Here is a 21,495-nt window from a genome sequence, read left to right as displayed (position 1 = left end):
TGTAAAAGAGTCCCCGGGTTCTTGATCCTGAATACCCGGGTGCCTAACCTTGGTGTGCGAGGGCTAACCTTCGCCGGCGATTCACCGCTCGCTTCTCGCGTGATTCGCCGCACATTTTCGAATTTTCGACTTCAGCTCCGTTTTTTTTTTTTTTTGGCTTGGTTGATTTCGTCTCGAGATGCTCTTGGCGTAATCGATTCAGCGGCAGTTTTCTCCCTTGGACATCTTGGGACAACTCAAAAATCTGGGGAAAATTTGTATTAACTCTTTGCTGACCTTAGAAACCAAATATTAATTTTAGTCTAATTTATCAACTCATTAGATGGACCAAACAACTCTCTAAATATTCTAAACTCAGAAATTTGACAGATTCTCTGGAGCACATTTTGACACCTTGCCAAAATTCGACCTTGGACATCTAGAATGTAAGACGGGATAATTTCGTTTTTGCCCCCACTTTGATCTCTAATATTAGTTTTGCCTATACTTTTTAGGGTTTTTGTTTTTGCCCTTACTTTTTTAAACCGAAAGAGGCGTTTACCCTTGGATTGGATGGAAGTTAGTGGGACCGGGTTTATGGTAGGAAATAATGATTTTTGGAATTAGTGATTTACCTTTTTACCCCTGTGAAAGAGTTAACCCTTCCAGGCTATCGCTCCTCTCCTCTCGCTGCATAGTTAAACCTTCCAGATTATGTTGTCATGCTTTGTGATACTTGTGAGGTACAATATGACTTCATATGATTGTGTAAAATTTTGTTGAAATTTTGTTAAAATGCTGCCGAAATTTTGTTAAAATTCCATTAAATTCAAATTTTGTCCAATTTGTAATGTCAAAATCTGTCATTTAATTTTAAACATATTCACAAAAATAAAATTCCAAAGCCATTGCATAATGGGGGGCAAAAACACAATTAATGAATAGTTACGGGAGATGGTATAAATGTTCTATTTAACACAGTTAGCTCCTCCATTCAGAACAGGGGCAAAAGTATCTTTCGGTTTAAAAAAAAAGTAGGGGCAAAAACGAAAACCCTAAAAAGTAGGGGCAAAATCAATATTAGAGATCAAAGTGGGGGTAAAAAACAAAATTGTTCCATGTAAGACCTGATCCAAACTGTAGTATAAATATTGCTTTACAACTTTGCCATTGGTCACTGACCCAAATTCTGCCTGGAAGTAATTTTAAACCGAGCCCAAAGTTGGAATTACACTTCAGTTCCAGACAGCCAAAACCCTAGATCTCCTCTCCTTCTCTCACACAAGTTGCTGCCATGTGGGCCAGGGCAGCATGGTGGGACCCTGTTGTCAGCCTCACATCGCTCTCCACACGGGCCCACGGCTCATAACTCGCGCGCCACGCGCGGGAGCACGCGTCGAGCACGGGAGAGGGCGAGCTGCTCCTCCATTCCTCCGCCGGCGACGCCATATAAGCCGACCAGCCGACCAACCTTCTCTCCCTCTTGCCCTTGTCTCGTTTCGCGGAAGAACCGAGGCATCTCGTCTCGGGTTCGCTGGGAACGGAGGTGCCATCTTCGGCGCCGGCGAGAGAAGTCCTCGACGCCATCGACGGTGAGCTTCATTTCCGTTAAATATGCGTTCTGTAACCCCCTCTCAATGCCGTCTCTAACGCCACCAAGAACGCCTCTTTTGGTGCAGCCAATCTCCGGGAACGCGACCGCGTCATTACTCGGAACGCCGCCGCGCTCTGGGCACCGTCGCATCGCTGTTGCTCGTCGCCCGGCTTCCACAGTCCACCATTGGTCAGGCCATCTCGCCAACATCTTCACCAGCACCCATTGACCAAGAACCCCGAAGGAATCGGCACGAGGTGGACCACGGTGGGAGATCCCCTTCTTCTTCCCCAACTCCGACCGCCGACGCCATTTCTCTCTTCCTCTTTCTCTGGTGAGCTTCGGCACAATATTTTTCGCCTAGAGCTGTCTTGTGTCGTCTCAAATCGATGTGTGCCTTCGCTTTGAACAGATCAAGGCCGGAGGAGCACTGCCGACGACGACCGTAGCAGCCGCGCCGTCGCCGAACCAGCACACCGTCGCCAAGACTTCGCCGAGCCGCGTTCGCTGCTTGGTGAGCTTCCTAATAGTCCCTAGGACCTCCAGCTAACACATGCACGTTTAGATCAAGCCTCAAAACCCACATGCATGTGCAAGCTGAGCTTAACCACCGCTTCTAACATCCTAACAACCGCTATAGAGCACCAAAGCTTGCAATACAGCCACCAATGGGTTCGCACGGTTGTTCTATACACTTTTCGTTTTGGGAGCTTGGGCTGAATCGTCACCGTTCGCCGCCGGTGATGCCGTGAAACTCGCGGCTGTGCTGCTGCTCTGCTCTGTCCAGAGCAAGGGCATGGCTTGTGAAATTTAAAGATTCCCAGGGATGTATTAGAAACTCAAGCAGTCACTTACAAGTGGGACCAGTACTAATATGTAAATAAACTAAAACTCAAGCGTCTTTTTGCATAAAAACCTAAAACACGTGCTAGGGGCTGCGGGATCTATTTTCCGAGAACCCAGGGGCTTTTGCGTAAAATGATAGTCACTGACTGGTGGACCCGAGAGAGAGAAATGACTCAAGAAAACAGAGAAAATGTAAAACTAGTTTATAAACAACCGAAAAATGGTAGAACTTTAAGAATTTGTCAAAACTTCATCCTAACTCTAAAATTTGCAAACTAAATTTTGTTGGAATCATATTTTCATGCTCTGCATCATAAAAATGTTCAACTTAACAGAATCATAAAGATTTATGTCTCAAAAATCCGAAATGCACTTAGGACCATAATTATCATGTAAACACTTTAAAAATTTGTAATCTTTAAATGAAAACTGCTAAAATGAAAACTCTTTCACTAAAAATCAACTTAACACAGAACACACTTAACCTAAGAAAAGGCATTCATTTTAGGTTAAGAAAAGGCATTCATTTTAGAGCATGTTGGATTTTTATGTATGTTTATAATTTTGACTTTGCATATGTGTGATTAGACGATTCACAGCCGAGTCACGAGGAGACCTACTTTGTAGCTGAGCAAGGAGAGGAAGAGCAAGGCAAGCCACCTCCCCTCTTTATCACATTGAACCTATGATTTGGAGGTTTTTGAAAAGATTGCAAAACTTGCATGTTAAGTGTACATTAACCCATTAAAATTTTGTAAAATTTGTTAGCTCAACTCCTTAACTTGCATTATCACCTAAACTACACAAAAGACCTTAACAAATATTCCAAGCCTTAGGGACAATTCATTTCGTCACATTAAGAATGATAGTCTATGAAAATGCTTAGCCATGCTTAGTGATGAGTTTACTTACCATTTGGGCTCAATTACACATATAGAATGATTTATTTTGTGATCTGGATTAAAATGATAAAATGTGATATTTGTTAAATAAAATATTGAAAAATGTGGATTTTAGGTTTGAGCCTCATATGGTACACATATGGTGTTTAGTTGTTTGCTGATAGGGGGAGAGTGTGCCCAGACCGACCTAAGGACTTCACTCAACGTCAATTCATTTCGTATACATCGTTAATTTATAGCTTTCACTCCCAAACTCATGAGTGGCCTAGTTTATCCCCAAACATCCACAACCTACAGGAACGCAAGGTAATCGACTATATATTTTTGGAGGAAATGAAGGCCATTGGCTCCTAAGACGAACCAACAACAAGGAATGGTCGAGGTTGATTATACTGGACCATGCTTCATGATCCTTTCACCATCTCCACCACCAAACGAAGCCCCATCAGCTTCTCCAGCGATCCAAGTGCCCAATGTGCTAACAAGAAGAGCAATTGCTACCACCGCCTCACACGCACCAATAAATAGTGGAGCGAGGCGATGCTACGAGGGCGGCTGCGGATCTCAAGCGAAGGAGGAGGAGGCTACTTCCACGTAGCGGTGGTGTGAGTCGTAACCCTAAAACCCCTGACTCGCGAGGTAGAAGAGGAGTGCACCGCCTCGCCGCGCAGGTCTCGCGCCTCTGATATTTTTCATTTTATTCCTTTTTCTTTTGGGTTGCCTATGTTGCTTCATGGGCCGCAGCTTCTAGTGAGGCTGTACGGAGCCTCAAGTGACAAGTCTCATAAGACAAAAACACTGGTCTCACTATTTGTTCAGCTTACAATCTGGCAAAATCAGCAACCTTCTTTGCTGCCAGAGTGCTAGTGGGAGAGGCCCTCCTCGGAGAATGGATGAGAGTAGGAAGACGTGGAAAGCCCAATGGAAAATCAATGCCCCTGGGAAGATGAAGATTAATCTATGGAGGGACATGCACGACTGCCTGCAGACAGGTTTTCAACTCCACAAGCAATAGATTCTGGCAACAGATAGATGTATCTTCTGCAACAGAGGCAGCCTGATCGAACAGCTGTAGCAGATATATGTGTCTCTTGTTGTGCCCATTCACAGCTGCTGTGTGGGACGAAGTGAGATCGACTTTCCTGATTAGTTTATGAAGGGGTGAATTAACAAGTCTAAAACAATGGATTTCAGATTTCATGAAGGGGAGTTCGTGCCTCCAAAATGCAGTATTAGCAGTCACCTTTTGGCACATTTGGGAGGCGAGGAACGATTCAAAGAACGACAAGTCCTCCTTCTATCTGTGTCTAGTGGGATAGAAGATAGTGGCATATGTCAACATGATTGTGCAGCATGCTACAAGGTGACGACTACCCAGGCAATTTTCCTCATAAATGTCTTTTGAGATGTAATTTTCGGAGTGTATCCGGGATGTCCTCTGTAGTCTGTACAGATGCTGAGATGCTACTTACTTGATCAATGAAGTGCCATGATTATATTATCTTAAAATAATCACGGTACTGCTACACGCGTCAGAAAATGTGAAAAAAAAACGAACAGACTTCCTCATCCAGGTCGGCGAGGCGACATTTTTTCGAGAAGAGGTGTCGCCGGAGAGACGGAGAAGGAGCAGAGGTGGAGAGGCGAGGCGACTCGAAGCTGAGTCGCCCGACGGCCACGCCGTGCCGCGCCGCTGAGCCGAGAGCAGCAGCGAGCCCGCGACAACGACCTGGCGAAGGTGAGTAGCGGCAGAACTCCGGAATCCGGGTCAGGGAGGCGTGAGGCGAAGGTCGCGAGGTGGCGTGGCGCCGGCATGCAGCGGCGACGGCGACGGCCAACGGCGCGGCTTGTGTGTGGTGGCCGCTGGGGGTTGGGAGACAGGGAGTGGGGAAGGTAGCAGGGGGGCCTTAGGTTTTCTTAAGTGGGTCAAGCCCATCGCAACTTGCAAATGGGCTAGGCAGCTTACGTAGGGGTGGTAATGGGTTATGGCCCATAGAACCTTTTTCACGAGGAACAAGTTCACAAGAGGTCCCTCAACTTAACAGCGAGATTTTTTGAGGTCCCTTCACCACAAAACCAGAAATGTGTACCCCTAAACTCACATGAACCGTGCACTCAAGGTCCTAGGGCAGTATATATGAGTGGTTTCGCTGACGTGGCTGTTTACACCCAAATTTGGCACCTAGAGATAAAATAGGAAAGATTGCCAAAGTTTGGAAGTCTGCCGGTTTCCTCCAAGTAGGGCCGGTCTGACCGCCGTGTGTTGGGCGGTCTGACCGTTCAGACCGGCGGCAATGGGCCGGTCTGACCGGCAGGTCGGAGTCCGACTGTGTTTTGTCGGGTCTCGAGGTTTTCTTGCTCGGGAAGGCATGTTTCGGGTTTCCTTTGGTTTCTACCCTGGGTTGGACGTGGAAGAGGGCCTGTAGAGGGCAAGACCAACCCCTATATAAGGGATATGGCCGGTTCAATTGTAACTAACCAATCTACAACCAATCAATCGAATCGTTTTTCGTTTTTCATATTGCTTCTAGTTTTCTCTTAGTTTGTCCATCTTTGTCGATTTGCGCCGTAAATCGTCCGTCGCCGCTGCGAGAGTGCGACACCTCTTTGTAGGTTTGTCCTGAAAACCTTCCGTTTTGCCCACGAGACGGGTAGTTATCTAGAAATCGGCTTTGCTAGCAGGTTTAGTTATCAAAACCCATCTTGGTCTAGTTTTTGCTAGATTGAGGTGGTTGGCGACTCTAGGATCACCGCAAGGCGTAAGGTGCTGCGATCGTTGTTGTCAACTTGTCACAAAAAGTTGCCAACAGTGGCATCCTAGTCAGCAAAAAAATTAAAAAAATACATGAGACCCACATGTTAGATGCACATTTTTTTCTTTCTCTTTCTCCTTCTCTTCTCTCTTCTCTTCTTCAGTGAGGGAGGCCGACGGTGGGCGGAGCGGTGATGGCGGTGTTGTTCCGCTACGCGTCGTCCGCGGCTGCAGCGTCCGGCCCCGCGGGACCCAGCTTGGCGACCTCCATCTACGAGACCCACCTCGGCCTTGCCGCATTGTCCTGGACGCGCACCTCCCTCGGCCTCTCGCTCTGCGCTGTACATGCTCCGCCTCTCGTCCTCGACCACCCTGGCGTCCCCCTCAGTGATGGGGTGGGGATATACTTCAACAAGGAGACACTGGCCTTCCGCATCCATCTCCGGCTCCTCTAGCGACCGCCGCATCGACCTGGCGTGGGACCTCACCCGCACGCGCTTCTCGGGCTCGGGTTCGCCCGAGCCTTTCTTTGGGTTCTTCATCGCCGTCGTCGTCGACGGCGAGATGGTCCTCGCCGTAGAGGGATTTGTCAAGACGCTGCCTACCGCAAGATACGGGCGAGGCGCGTGGTGCCGCCGATGAGCCTCAGGCTTGGGCTCAGCCTCGGTGTCGCCGGTGGTGCAGCCGACGAGCCGCCGCCGCGCCGTGGTGCCGCCCCGCCGCTGCAGCAGCTGTGCGGCTGGAATAGCGGCGTCGGCCTCTTCTCCTCCTCTTCCTCCTCCGATGAGTATGGATGGACGGACTATGTCGACGTCGTGCGTGCATGCATGCTGCAATCTTAGCGTCTCAGTTTCGTGCATGGATCTTACAAAGGTCGGGGGAGGACAGCGATGATGGCGTGCCACGACATCGAGATGCCGTTCCTGCCGCGGATCGACGTGAACCGGCCGGCGCCGGTGAGGGGGGCCAGCTGCAGCAAGGAGGACGAGGAGCCCGGCGCGACCTCCCCCAACAGCAAGCTCTCCAGCCGCAGCGACGACGAGGACTTCGGCGGCAGCGGTGGATCTCGTGTCCCGCGGCTGGGGCAGGGACAGGAGTAGCAGCAGCAGCAGCATGGAAAAGAGAAGAGAGAAGATAGAAGAGGAGAAAAAAAGAGAAGAAAATAAGATATGCAGCTGACATGTGGGCCCCACGTTCTTTTTTTAATTTTTTTGCTGACTAGGATGCCACGTCAGCGAAACCAACCATATATACTGCTATAGGACGTTGAGTGCACGGTTTGTGCGAGTTTAGGGATACATATTTCTGGTTTTGTGGTTAAGGGACCTCAAAAAATCTCGCTGTTAAGTTGAGGGACCTCTGGTGAACTTGTTCCTCGTGAAAAAGGTTCTATGGGCCCTGACCCATTACCACCCCTACGTACGTTGTCTAGCCCATTTGCAAGTTGCGATGGGCTTGGCCCAGTTAAGAAAACCTAAGGCCTTGCCTGCTACCTTCCCTACTCCCTGTCTCCCAACCCCCAGCCGCCACCACACACAAGCCGCGCCGTTGGCTATCACCGTCGCCACTGCACGCCGGCGCCACGCCACCTCGCGTCCCTGGCCGCACGCCTCCCTGACCCGGATTCTGGAGTCCCGCCGCTACTCGCCTTCGCCAGCTCGTCTTCGTGGGCTAGCTGCTGCTATCGGCTCAGCGGTGCGGCGCGGCGTGGGCGCCGGGTGACTCAGCTTCGAGTCGCCTCGCCTCTTCACCTCTGCTCCTTCTCCGTCTCTCCGGTGACATCGCTCCTCAAAAAAACGCCGCCTCGCCGACCTGGATGAGGTCTGTTCGTTTTTTTCTCATTTTCTGACGCGTGTAGCAGTATCGTGATTATTTTGAGATAATATAATCATGGCACTTCATTGATCAAGTAAGTAGCATCTGTACACACTACAGAGGACATCTCGGATACACTCCGAAAATTACATCTCGAAAGACATTTATGAGGAAAATTGCCTAGGCAGTCATCATCTTGTAGCAGTGCTGCACAATCATGTTGACATATGCCACTATCTTCTATCCCACTAGATGCAGATAGAAAGAGGACTTGTCGTTCTTTGAATCGTTCCTCGCCTCCCAAATGTGTCAAAGGGTGGCTGCTAACACTGTATTTTGGAGGCACGAACTTCCCTTCATGAAATCTGAAATCCAATGTCTTAGACTTGTTAATTCACCCCTTCATAAACTAATCGGGAAAGTCGATCTCACTTCGTCCCACACAGCAGCTGTGAAGGGGCACAACAGGAGACATATATCTGCTACCGCTGTTCGATCAGGCTGCCTCTGTTGTAGAAGACACATCTATCTGTTGCCAGAATCTGTCGCTTGTGGAGTTGAAAACCTGTCTGCAGGCAGTCGTGCAAGTCCCTCCATAGATTGATCTTCATTTTCCCAGGGGCATTGATTTTCCATTGGACTTTCCACGTCTTCCTACTCTCATCCATTCCCCGAGGGGGTCTCTCCCACTAGCACTCTGGCAGCAAAGAAGGCTGCTGATTTTGCCAGATTGTGAGCTGAACAAACAGTGAAGACACCCAGTTTCTCATGAGACCAGTGTTTTGGTCTTATGAGACTTGTTACTTGTGGCTCCGTACAGCCTCACTAGAAGCTGCGGCCCATGAAGCAATAGAGGCAGCCCAAAAGAAAAAGGAATAAAATGAAAAAAAATCAGAGGCGCGAGGCCTGTGCGGCGAGGCGGTGCACTCCTCTTCTGCCTTGCGAGCCAGGGGTTTTAGGGTTACAACTCACACCACCGCTGCGTCGAAGTAGCCTCCTCCTTCGCCTGAGATCCGCAGCCACCCTCGTAGCATCGCCTCGCTCCACTATTTATTGGTGTGTGTGAGGCAGTGGTAACAATTGCTCTTCTTATTAGCACATTGGGCACTTGGATCGCTAGAGAAGCAGATGGGGCTTCGTTTGGTGGTGGAGATGGTGAAGGGATTATAAAGCATGGTCCAGTATAATCAACCTCTACCATTCCTTGTTGGTTCGTCTTAGGAGCCAAAGGCCTTCATTTCCTCCCAAAATAGATAGTCGATTACCTTGCGTTCTAGGTTGTGGATGTTTGGGGATAAACTAGACCATTCATGAGTTTAGGAGTGAAAGCTATAAAAATTGTTCATTTAGAGGAATCAAAATAGTTGCCTTAGGACTAAATGACTGCCAGAGTGATAGTCAAAGCCACATCTGAATAACAATTTTAAAAGCAGGAATGCTTTTGTTTGAGCATTGCATTTATCTACAGTTAAGCTATACAATGTTTTTTCAGAACGAAACTTATTTGGTGGATTTGCAACTTTATTGATATACTCCGTCCTAAAATATAAGCATTTTTAGGACTCTGACATGGTCTCCGAGATGCTACTTTGATCAACAATATCCATATAAAAGTAAAATATTTTAAATAAAAAAAGTTACATATTTTGATAGTTTGTTTAATGATAATTCTAGTAACATCAATTTTACATGATTAATTTTTTGTTATTTTGTTATTAATAGTCAAAGTTAAAAATTTTTGATTTATCACTATGCTAAAAATGCTTATATTCTGGGACGGAGGGAGTATCAAATTTGTGGATTTGGTAGCTCTAATTCCTCTCTAAATAACAGATTAACAACAGATTAACAGTTATGCCTCAAATATGAGATAAGGGAGGTTGGAAAATTATAGTTGTGGATTTTTGGATTGAATTCAGTAGCTTCTTTTGTTTCACTTATACACTTATTGGTAAGTTTTTGTATTGTGTGTAATTTATTTTAACTTTGCTGCAACCAACCATTGTAGCTATGAGCCTGGATCAGTTATTTTACTCAGCCCGCATCCACCCCAAACCAAACCACATTTTTTGTAAGCCCAGTCCAGTCCGATCCAAAATGGAATCCTAGGCCAATTCAATCCAACAAAAAAGGATCCAAATGAGGATCCAGCCCACTTAATCCAAACAAAGTCCACTGGCAGGCCTAAGCATCAGGCGGTGCGGGCGAGCTTGCCGGCCTCCCCGTGCCCCTCGTTGGCCCTGCCTGCTTCCTCTCCGTGCTATAGATGGCAACGGTGAATTCACCGTCGGGGGTCACCTCCGCGTCCCCGTCACCGCGGTGATAAAATTTCACCATTCCCATCGCCGTCAACCACGACGGGGCTACATTTTCACCAGCCCCGATCACCACGCGGTGAATTTTTTTCCGTGGTGAACCCGTCTCTGGTTAAACAACATATCCATCTCTAAAGTCCAAACTCCAAACCATATAATGCAAAGAAACACAAATCAACACTTGAGCAGCACTTGATGATGAAGATGAGGCTGAGGAGGAGGATGAGGCTGAAGATGAGGCTGAGGAGGATGATGATGTGATGTACTGCTGAAGTGCTGATTTGTGTTTCTTTGCATTACATAGTTTGGAGTTTGGACTTTAGAGATGAATATGTTGTTTAACCGGGGACGGGTTCACCACAGGGAAAAATTCACCGCGTGGTGATCGGGGCTGATGAAAATGTAGCCCCGTCGTGGTTGACAGGGGCGGGGACAGTGAAGTTTTATCACCGCGGTGACGGGGATGTGGCGGTAACCCCCCCCCCCCCCCCCGATGGTGAATTCACCGTTGCTATCTCTATACATGCTACAGCTAAACTGCGAAGTCACGTCACGATGTCTTGCTGTATTATTTGCCTTCGAGTATTTATCTTAATTTGGATGGAGACAAAATATTATAATTTTTATATTTACCAAGTTTTTCGTAAAGTTGTTTAGATGCCTCATTATTGTCACTAGTTTCAGACAAAAAGGAACGCGGAAGGAAAATAAATTCTTTCATGCTAACATTGCTCTATACATAAGAATATAAGATAGCAAGATGGCGTGTGAAGATGGAGTTTCAGGTTTGAGTCTCATATACTAGATATCTTAAAGGTGCTAGAGTCGCCGCAAGCCCAGCCGATCCACGTCATCAAATTTTGCACAAAACCCCTCGTTATTTTCGTATTTCTAATTGAGTCCACGTGATCAGAGCCGTTCTTTCCCACGCATGGACAAAATCTGGCCATCCATTTCCTATCTAGATGGTTCCGCCCTTACTAGGTCGTGGAATCGACGAGCGCTCCTCTCCCCACGTCGCCTCCCTGTCCCCGATCCCCTTTCTCTCCCTTCTCCGATTGGCGATTCGGTGGCCGGGAGTCGGCCGTCGCTCCAATCGGGCTGCGGCGCGCCGATGCTCCTCCAAGACCTTCCGTCGCCGTCGTTTTGGTCCCTCCTAATGTCGCATCCCGCTCGCCGTCCCCAATCCCCTTCCTCTCTCCCTTATCCGACCAGCGGCGACGCCCATGTCCGCTTCGACTGGAGCGGCGGCGCCGATGCTCCCCTCCGCAAGAGCTACTATGGTCTTGTGCTCGTGGCCCGCAATGGTCCCCGTATCATTATCTTACGGTCGGATGGCTTATGGACAATCTCCTTCCCTATCAACCCTAGCTATCGCCGCCCATCTCACTGTACAGCGATGACCAGCTCCCCGCGTGCCTCGTCGGCTGCTCCGCTCATCTTCGCTGGATGTGGGAGCTTGATCTAGGAAGCATCGTGTGTGGTGTTGGTGCCGGGTGTTGGGAGGTGCTCCACACCTGTGGTCATGCTAGCAGCAGCAGTATTAGCTCCTATTCGGCTAAATTGTTGTTCTTGATTTGTTGGCGAAAGCCCATGGCTGGTTCTTGGAATCGTTGAGCTGAGCTGGAGTTTTTATTCGATGGAGTGGAGTTTGCCTTTGCTGCTCTTCGACTCTTATATAGAGAAGACCAGTTTACTTGATGGTAAGTTTTTTTTTTGTTTGGAGTTCTCATCCATGGTAGAAAGATTGGATTTCTTTTCTGATTCAAATCTTTGTTGGAAAAAAGGGTGCAAGCAAGCTGGTGCTCACGTTGCTTAAATCTAATCCAACCAATTTCTCTCCCAGCAGGAAACAAAGGCCAGGAATGATCAAGGGCCTGTTGCTGATCACGTTGCGCATCGTACCACATGGAGAACCATCCGAAAAACCTCAGAACACAAAGCATCTATGATTTTCTCCATCGAGTTTGCTGCCCCAATCACATTTTGGCCCTTTAGTTCAAAGTTGTTCATTTGCTCGTGAGTATGCTTGAGAATCCCGTCTTTTTTTTGTTTGATGTGTTTGCTAGAATCTGAGCTGTGTGGCTGCCCTCTCATATCAACCCATAGAAGCGATTCTGATTTATTGGCCTGATCGGTTTGGGGATGATATGCATAGCATCATTCACCCCTGCATAACATAAGCTCCGTTAATATTTTACTATCCTCTATTATGTTCAAGATGGTTCTCTTCAATACCACATCTGCATCCGTAGCATTTCCATCCTATTGCTTCACTTCTCCATGCAGGGAAAGGAGACCACATATCCATTCAGTATGAGATACCAAGGAAGCCCACTAAGATGATAGTTGGCAACAACCTAGCCAAAAGAACCTAAGGTGGCTTTTAAATTTTGCCAACATATTGTGTCTGCTTTTGATTTGGGCGTAGTAGTTTTAGTTGGTGACCGTAGTGTCGTGTTTTCTTAGAATAAGCTCTCACATTAGTTGGTGGCTTGGTGCTATCATGAGAATGGTCAATGTTCCTCACTCCTGATTAGATTTAGGTGTTGTTTCTGTTGGTGATGACAAGTGCAACAATTACTCAAGGCCTGTCATTCTCTCCTGCAGGTGATATGTTATTCAGATTTTTATTTCCTGTGATTTTACGATGCCACTACCTCAATTCTGTTTTCAGAAGCAATATGTTTGATTGCCTATAATTGATTGTATAATAAATGGTTTAGTGCATCTCCCAGGTAGCATTTTCTTATAATATTAAATACTTAGATACTATTCACCTATACCAGATCCTTTTTCTTGTGTTATGACCTTTTACTAGCTAGCAGCACTTATTTTTTGGCATTCATATGGATCTTTTCTATTGGTTGTCTCTTTTGAAATTATGCATCATTCACACATTAAGATTAAGTGAAAAAGAAGACACACCCATCTTACCTTTATTTGATGGATATGCTACATTAAAAGCCAAGTGTATGTTCTTAGCCTCCTAGGTGTATAGCACCACACCATTTAGGCCCCGTTTAGTTCCCCAAAAGTTTTTCCCAAAAACATCACATCGAATCTTTGGACACATGCATGGAGTATTAAATATAGATTAAAAGAAAAACTACTTGCACAGTTAGGTGGGAAATCGCGAGACGAATCTTTTGAGGCTAATTAGTCCATGATTAACCATAAGTGCTACAGTAACCCACATGTGCTAATGACGGATCAATTAGGCTCAAAGGATTCGTCTCGCGGTTTCTAGGCGAGTTATGAAATTAGCTTTTTCATTCGTGTCCAAAACCCCCTTCCAACATCCGGTCAAACATTCGATGTGACACCCAAAAATTTTTATTTCGCGAACTAAACAGGCCCTTATATATGAGCTCATTATATATATTTTTATGCCATTGTGTTGCACAATACGGTTTTGGTACTAATGTGAGGTTACTAGGCTCACGATGGTTAGATATAGATTTGGTTTGTAGTTTGGGTTTGACTCTTATTTTGTTTTTCCACAAGCCCAAAAAATATGATATAAGATAGTATTGTTCAATGTGTGAAGAATAGTGGCCACAAAGAAACGCATGCAAATCGACATGCTTTTCAAAACTGAATTTTACTCCTAGGAGTTACATTCAACTTCTCATCCGTACCCTGCTCCAGGGTTTGATGTGTGCTCAATGACTACCACATAGTATACTCGGTGATTCATGTGTATCATTGCTAAACAGTACCAGTATGGTGGTGTAATTTCAATGGTTTGATGTAAATCTTGGTTGCCCGCTAAATAGCTAACATGATTTCTTTATAAAACATTGACAAATCACAAGGGCCTTATTCTTATGTTATTCTAGAGCACTAGCTCCCTTTCTTTTCTAGGGTTTAGTATGTCACAGGTGCTTTGCAAGACGATGGTGATGCATACGAATAATCAGTTTCCTGTTGTTCTTACAAATTTCCATATATTTTTTGTTTTATATTCACTCTGGGCCAGTTTGGTTTGAGGCCTAAATTAGGCTTGCCAATTTTTTGGCAACCTCAACAATAATTATGTATGTTTGGATTGAAGCCAAATTTTGACATGCCTATGTAACATAGGCCATTTCGCTAGCCAAATTAGTTTAATTTAGCTTCAATCCAAACACTTGTTGGCCTTACCAAAAATTGGCATGCCAAAACTTACCAAAATTTGGCATTTTGGTAAGACCAACATTGGTCACAAACCAAACTGGCCCTCTATTTAGTTTTATGCTCTCACTCTTTGATCAATGCTGCTTTGTATTGAAATTATTATCTGAGTTATATTTTCCAACGTAGGTACAAAGCTTTCATGTTTGCAGGACCAAAGCAACCATTTATGCTGTTGTGCTTCTGTTGTCGATTGAACTAGGATGAGAAGCTTGCACATGGACTTATAAAAGATGAAGTCCTGTATGAACGGGCTCTTACTACAAAGAGGCAGACATGTTCTCTTTTCTTTTTCTTTGTTCTGCATATTAGTACTCTGAAATAATGTACCGTGTATACATTGTTTCCTTAATCTTTCCTGTAATATTTATTGTTCTCTCTATTTCCTTTTTGTTGCCGCGCAGCGTAGCGCGTGAACCCTTTCTAGTATACGTAACATATCCTGTACACACGAGCTTTCCGTACACACCTCATACACACCAACTAGCAAATGTTATGAAAAATTCTACGAAAACTTGGACATTTAATCCTATTAGTATTACACATATCTACAAAGTCTCGTATTCAAAAATTCATTAAGTTTTAGCCATAACTAAAAGGTGAAAATTTTGACAGTTTTAAGAGTAAAAATCTATCAGAATTTTATCTTTTTTTAGCTAAAATATAATAAATTTGAAGATAAGATTTCACATGTATGTGTAATACTATTGGAAGTATGTGTTTAATTTTTTCTAGAATTTTCTACGACATTTGCTTGTTGGTGTGCACGGGAAATTTACGTGCATAGGATATGTTCCCCATATATACAGTATATGCACATGTATTTTGCTAATAAAAAAACACTTTACTTGTGTCTAGCTTTGTGAGGTGCGACCGTGTATATATATATATTTGGTTCGACCACCTAATTAAATTGCAAATATCTTTTAAGATTTATCTTTTATTGTTTCAAAATTGAAATGCGCAACACTATCTTGGATAAGATAAGATCAGATCGAGATAGTATGTCCTGTATGACCATCACATAAGACGGCACCATTGCCGGAACTCATAGTACTATTTAGGACAAAATCTATTTATTTAAGATAGTGGGTTACATACGTATTTACGATTTGTCGACAATGTACCTAGCTAGTTTTGTTTTTCTTTAAAATAAATAAAAGACAATGTACCTCACGCCACCACTTTAGGTACCAAAGAAATTATTGGCCTTCCTATATAGAGCAGCTTAGAGTAAGCCTGTACAAGACATATTAACTTTTGTTGACCACTGTATATGGCCATTAATGAATTGTTGCATGAAAGTGAGCTAGCTCTTCCACGAGAGTACTTCAGCAAAATGTATGTACCTTACGTACGTAGTACTCGATCGATAAGAATCTTGTTGATATAAAGAAAAATGGTCTGCGGATTTCATGCATTTGCACACAGGAAGATATATACTCCCTACATCCCAATATAGGTTGCACCCCCGTTCCAATATAGTCAGAGAATATGTTTCATCCGTATTAGGTTGCATTTATACTGGGATGGAAGAAGTATCAGAAACTGATTCCATGCATACGCTATTTGCTGGGTTGGCCAAAAACCACATTAGCCTAGCCCGGTTTTAATATAATCTTTAGTCTCGGTTGGTGTTACCAACTGGGATGTTATTTTAACCGGGACTAAAGTTGTCTATCTTTAATCCCAGATTTGGGGTCCCAGTTTATATCCCAGGACTAAAGGGGTTGCAAACCGGGACTATTGTGGGTTTCTCCACCAGTGATTCATGCTGAACTGTGGCACGTTTGAATGCCCATCCTTGAGGGGATATAATTTTAGCTAGAATGCCAAATACGTCTAGTAGTTAAAAAAATTTTGATTTATCATGTGAAATGCTTTTAAATAAAAGAAGGTTACTGCATGTTTTCTTAGTTTTCATAAAAATACAAGTAGAAATCTAATGGCCAAATTATATAATGTAGGGGACTGCTTGTGTTAACAACAACAAATAAAAAAAAAGGTTACGCTACTGGAGAAACCATCTTTCGTGGGTTAACTAAAATCCACAATAGTCCCGGTTCAACTAAAAACCAGGACTAAAAACCATTTTAATTTTAGTCTCGGTTTAAAAGTGCTCAGGGACTATATGATCTTTTCTCCTGGTTCTATTTGTGTCAGACGATGTCAGGGCACTGAGGATCTTTAGTCCCGGTTGGTGTTATCAACCGGGACTAAAAATAGATCTTTAGTCCCGGTTAATATCTCCAACCGGGACTAGATATCTCTTAACGCATATATAATCCTTATCCCTTATCTCCTCGTCGAAAACAATCGAGCTAGTGCTTCTCCTCGCGTCTCTTCTCTCGCTATCTCTCTCTGTCCTCTTTCTCTTGATCTCTCGCAGCGGGGTCGGCGGCGACCGGGCCAGGAAGGCGGCGGGAGAAGCGGCGGCCGGGCGATGGAGGCGGTGGCCGGGCTGGGGAGGCGGCAGGAGAAGCGGCGGCGACCGCCGGGCTGGGGAGGCGGCGGGAGAAGCGGCAGTGGCCGCTGGGCTAGGGAGGCGGCGGGAGAAGCGGCCGCGGCCGGGCCAGGAAGGCGGCAGGAGAAGCGCGGCGGCGGACCGGGGAGGTAGCGGGAGAAGCGGCGTCGGCGGCCAGGCTGGAGAGGCGGCGGGTGAAGCAGCGGCAGCTGCCGAAGGAAGATTTGTTTTTTTGGATTTGAGATGAATTTGTGATGTATTTGATTTATGTGTGATGTGAATATGTGATGTATTTGTGATGTACTTTTAGAATTTGTGATGTAATTTTTTTGAGAATTTGTAATGTATTAGGAGATGATCGATTTGGGGATTTGGAAATGATCGATTTGGGAATCTTTTGTTCTGTGATGATCGATTTAGGGATGATTTTGATCGATTTGGGGATGTAGTGAAATCAATATTCAAAGTTAAAAACAATGAAATAAAACCAAAAAAGAAACTGGTCTGGCCTGGCTACAGGACTTAAAAATGGATTTTTAATCCCAGTTATTTTATCTTTAGTCCCAGATTCGTGGTCCCGGTTGGATAACAGAGACTATAGGGGGTTACCAACCGTGGGTAAAGCCCCTTTCTCCAGCCGTGTTAATTAAGGCCAGTTGAGCTGACCTATCTATATGTGGTAACATGCATATGGATAATAAATTAATAATCAACTTGGATTGCGAAAGGGTCTGTAGCCTGGTGGTTACAAGAGCCTCAGTAGCACCTGAGATCCTTGGTTCGACTCCCTATGGGAGCGAATTTTCCAGGATTTAACGGCGTTGTGCTTTCAGTGGTAGGCGACGTACCCGTCGACAGCGAGGCACCTGTGGTGACTTCGTCAGACGTACCCGTCGATAGCGAGGCACCTGTGGTGACTTCGTCAATCTCTCCATCTCTCCAGGATTTGCCGGCCCAGTCTTCGAAGATGCTCATAGGGGTAGGGTTTGCGTGCGTGTGTTCATAGGGATGAGTGCGCGTGCGTTGTGAGTGTCATCTCTCCAGGATTTGCCGGTCCAGTCTTCGAAGATGCTCATAAGGGTGAGTGCGCGTGCGTTGTGAGTGTCTGCGTTATACTGCGTAATTCTAAAAAAAATAATCAACTTGGATTCTTCGCTAGGTAGCTCTGGCGAGACCAGACAACCAAACATATATCAAATCATGTACTTTAAGCTCTCATTATTATTTTCTATTTCTTAGGGGGTTAATTATTTTGTATTTAAATATACTGGATGTACATATATAGATTATAGGTCAAGATTATATGACAAAAGGAAAAGGTTACGGTAAGGGCGAGCACAAAAATATACGAGCCATAGGATTGAACAGGTGATGATGAACATTAACTTCGGGTATATAAAACGAGAAAACTATTATCACATGGTTAATTAAGTTTTAATTATTTAACTTGAAAAAAATCCGTCTGATATTTTAAAGCGTTTCTATATAGAAAGTTTTAACATGAAATACATCATTTATCAATTTAAAAAATCATTCTAACAGATACTGGGGTAAAATCCATATCTTAGTCATAAACGAACAGTGTCTAGAGTAGTTGCAACTAATCATTACTCGCTCCATATGTGTATTAGGCAATTTGATCACAGTACCATATCCCAAATCTCCATTAATTGGTACATATTAAGCTATTTGATCACGGTACCATATACAAAATCTTAGGATATTTTTGACTTTTCATGGGTGTGACTTTAACTATTATTTTTCATAATAATAATTAAGCTTGTAACATTATGAAACCACTTGTTCAGTGACAAACCTAATTATGTGTTTTTCATAAAATAAATCTAGTTGATTCTAAGTATATTAAAGCATGAACTTTAGATTTTTTTTTTTTTTGGAAAATTGCAAGGCCTTGCCTAACAGTGTGATTTTTATAACTAAAGTAACCAAACAGTTTGACAGAGATACGTACATAAAAGGCAAAAATAAAGATCAAAGAACTATAAAAGTTGTAACCAATCAACAACAATTTGTCGTAGGGGGGTTATTCATCCTACAGATATGTAGGAGAATCTTATGTCTGAAGGAAGGCATCAAAGATCAAAATTCTGAAAATTCTTTCCAATACACTGTTTCCAAATGTGCCATCAAGCCATGAAGAAAATCTCCAAGAAACCCTTCCACCTAAAATGAAGTTGAGCCAATACATGAACTTTAGAAGATTGGCAACAAAAATTTTGGAAAGATTGGCAACACGGGCAAGAGTGGTCAGAAGTGGGAAAGATCGGACGATTGCACCAGATAAGCATGTGGGTAACCACACAAACACGGTGACCAGCATATAAGCCTATCTATTATGAAGGTGTGGATAGGATGGCTAAGCAGCAAGACCAATTAGGATAGCCTGCACGGGACGAACAGATTGAGGGGTGGGGAGGGATAGACTCATCAAATAGCGAAAAGAAAGCCAATTGTTCAAGTGGGTAACCGCTTTTCATATGTACTATAACCCGTGCAAATCATAATTTTGCAACATGGCACCATGAAAGAACAATAACCAAACCAAAACTCCTCAAAATGATGTCAAATCATTCTCATATACACTAAAAGTGATATTAGAAGGGTTTCATATGTTCTCTTACGTACATATTTAATAGAGTAAATCTGTAAAATTGATAAAAGGCATCATATTGCACAAGTATATATTTAGCATAAAATTTATGATGAAACTATATTTTTTAAGGTGAAGTATTACACAAATACAGATTTACTGACAAAGTTACCATAAATCTATAGAGTTTAGACCTCTAGTGTTCAGCTCGAGTTATAATTAATTGTTGTAGTTTTGTAATAAAACTTACACTAAATGTGTGCTCTTGTTATGCTATATCTTAAATTTATAGTTTCAAAGTAAGCTCAATGTTAAATTAGTTTTGTGATATACCACAGCAAATCTATAAAATAGTTTTATGATAGCTCAATCAAATTATATGTAGTTTTCGGAATTTACTATTGTTAATTTTAGAAATGATGTCTCGTGTGAGTGGTAGAATTTAATTAACAAAGGCATTTGACAAAAAAAAAAGATAAGCGACAAGTGACTAAGTGCTATAACGGCTTACATTTACAACAAAGAAGATAAGAAAAGAAGATTGTACAAAGGTGAGCTGGAAAAACTATATACTTCAAGGACATGTCCTGAGATTTTGGTAGCCCATGACAAAACTAACAATATGGGCCCTTAATTTTATATCTAATAATAATCAATATATACGTATATTTCTAAATGTTGATAAACATTTAATGTGCATCGAAAAGCAATACTTATATGAACAACTTCACAAACATTACCATAAAATAATTTCTTGGACATTTCTAGATGCGATGATGATAGCATCAATATCAATCTCATATAGCAATTTATTTTCAAAAAACATCTAATATTTTTTCTCAATGCATAAAGTTGCCAAACCGTTCAACAATTTAATTTATCGACACATAACATCAAGAATGGGCTAAAAATTGGAAAACAAAGTACTCTACATTTCAGAATATAAGATGTAACTATTTTTTATCAATATTTCATAATACAAAGCGTGCATGCATGTAATTAACTATTACCTCTCCTCCCTTAAATTTGTCTTTTTAATCCTCCACTCTCAAGATTTATAATCTTTCCACTCTCAAGATTTATAATCTTATTGGAGTGATCCAAACAAGGAGGCGGTAATAATTTTAGTTGTCTTATATTTTAGGATTGAGGGAGTAATGTATTTGTGGTCAAACTCATAGACTACAAAACTTAGAAAAAACTGTATATATGATGATTATATTGCAAGCATATGATGATTAGTTGGAAGCCATGCAGAGAAGAGACAAGAAACGGGAATAGCAGCAAACTCTTATTGATTTTTTTTTTGAAGGAAAGACTCCTATTGATTTTGGGATAGTAACAAGGTAAGCATTTATAGGTTGTTAAGGTTGAGGAGAAAATACTTCAATACCCCTCCCTAAATAAGGATGAATTGGGATGAGAGAGTCATTAGGGATAAGATGGAAAAAATTGATTAAGAGGTGATCGATGAAACAAGTAGTATTGTAGAAATATTTATATTCTTGGATAAAATTCAAATGCTTATATTGTTGAAAGGAGAGCTTGTTGGATGGAGAGCGGCAGTTATTTTGTTGCGAGTGGATGATAGATTATATGATTCTATGATAATATTCAAGAGTACAAATAATAATATTCAAGAGTACAAATGAGATATATAATTCTATGATTATATTCAAGACTTCAAATGAATAAATTAACTATTACAAAGTTAAAAGGTTGTTTAAAAATGTATTCTAAGAAACTTATGTATAAAAAAAACTTTTGTAAAAATCACAAGCTTGAAACATACCCTTAACTAGGGCGATCAAAAAAGCTCGAGGCTCGCGAGCAGCTCAAGCTTGGCTCGTTCTAGGCTCGATTCGAGCTCGGCTCGAGCTCCAAACGAGCCGAACCCATGCCTGAGTAAAAGCTCGCGAGCTTTACCGAGCCGAGCTCGAGCTTTACCGAGCTTGACTGTGTATTTGCATGTTCATCTTATTAATATAATAAACTAATAGATAAATATATATATTAGTATCTATTGACACAATAAATTAGC

At 43.2% G+C, this 21,495-nt stretch overlaps 1 long non-coding RNA gene across 4 annotated transcripts; it reads left to right on the top strand.

Moving 5' to 3' along the window:
* Positions 1–1,459: 1,459 nt before the first annotated feature.
* LOC107282072 (uncharacterized) lies at positions 1,460–14,770 on the top strand. Of its 4 annotated transcripts, XR_010734276.1 has the most exons (7): positions 1,460–1,571; positions 1,659–1,907; positions 1,986–2,087; positions 3,008–3,070; positions 12,053–12,222; positions 12,493–12,582; positions 14,509–14,770. It is a non-coding gene; the product is annotated as an uncharacterized lncRNA (long non-coding RNA). The 4 variants fall into 4 exon arrangements; XR_010734275.1 differs by lacking the exon at positions 12,493–12,582; XR_001548403.3 differs by lacking the exons at positions 12,053–12,222; positions 12,493–12,582.
* The last annotated feature ends 6,725 nt before the right edge of the window (positions 14,771–21,495 follow it).

This window comes from Oryza sativa, chromosome 8 (assembly GCF_034140825.1).
Source record: "Oryza sativa Japonica Group chromosome 8, ASM3414082v1".
Taxonomy (NCBI): domain Eukaryota; kingdom Viridiplantae; phylum Streptophyta; class Magnoliopsida; order Poales; family Poaceae; genus Oryza; species Oryza sativa.
This window is presented reverse-complemented; position numbering and strand designations above follow the sequence as displayed.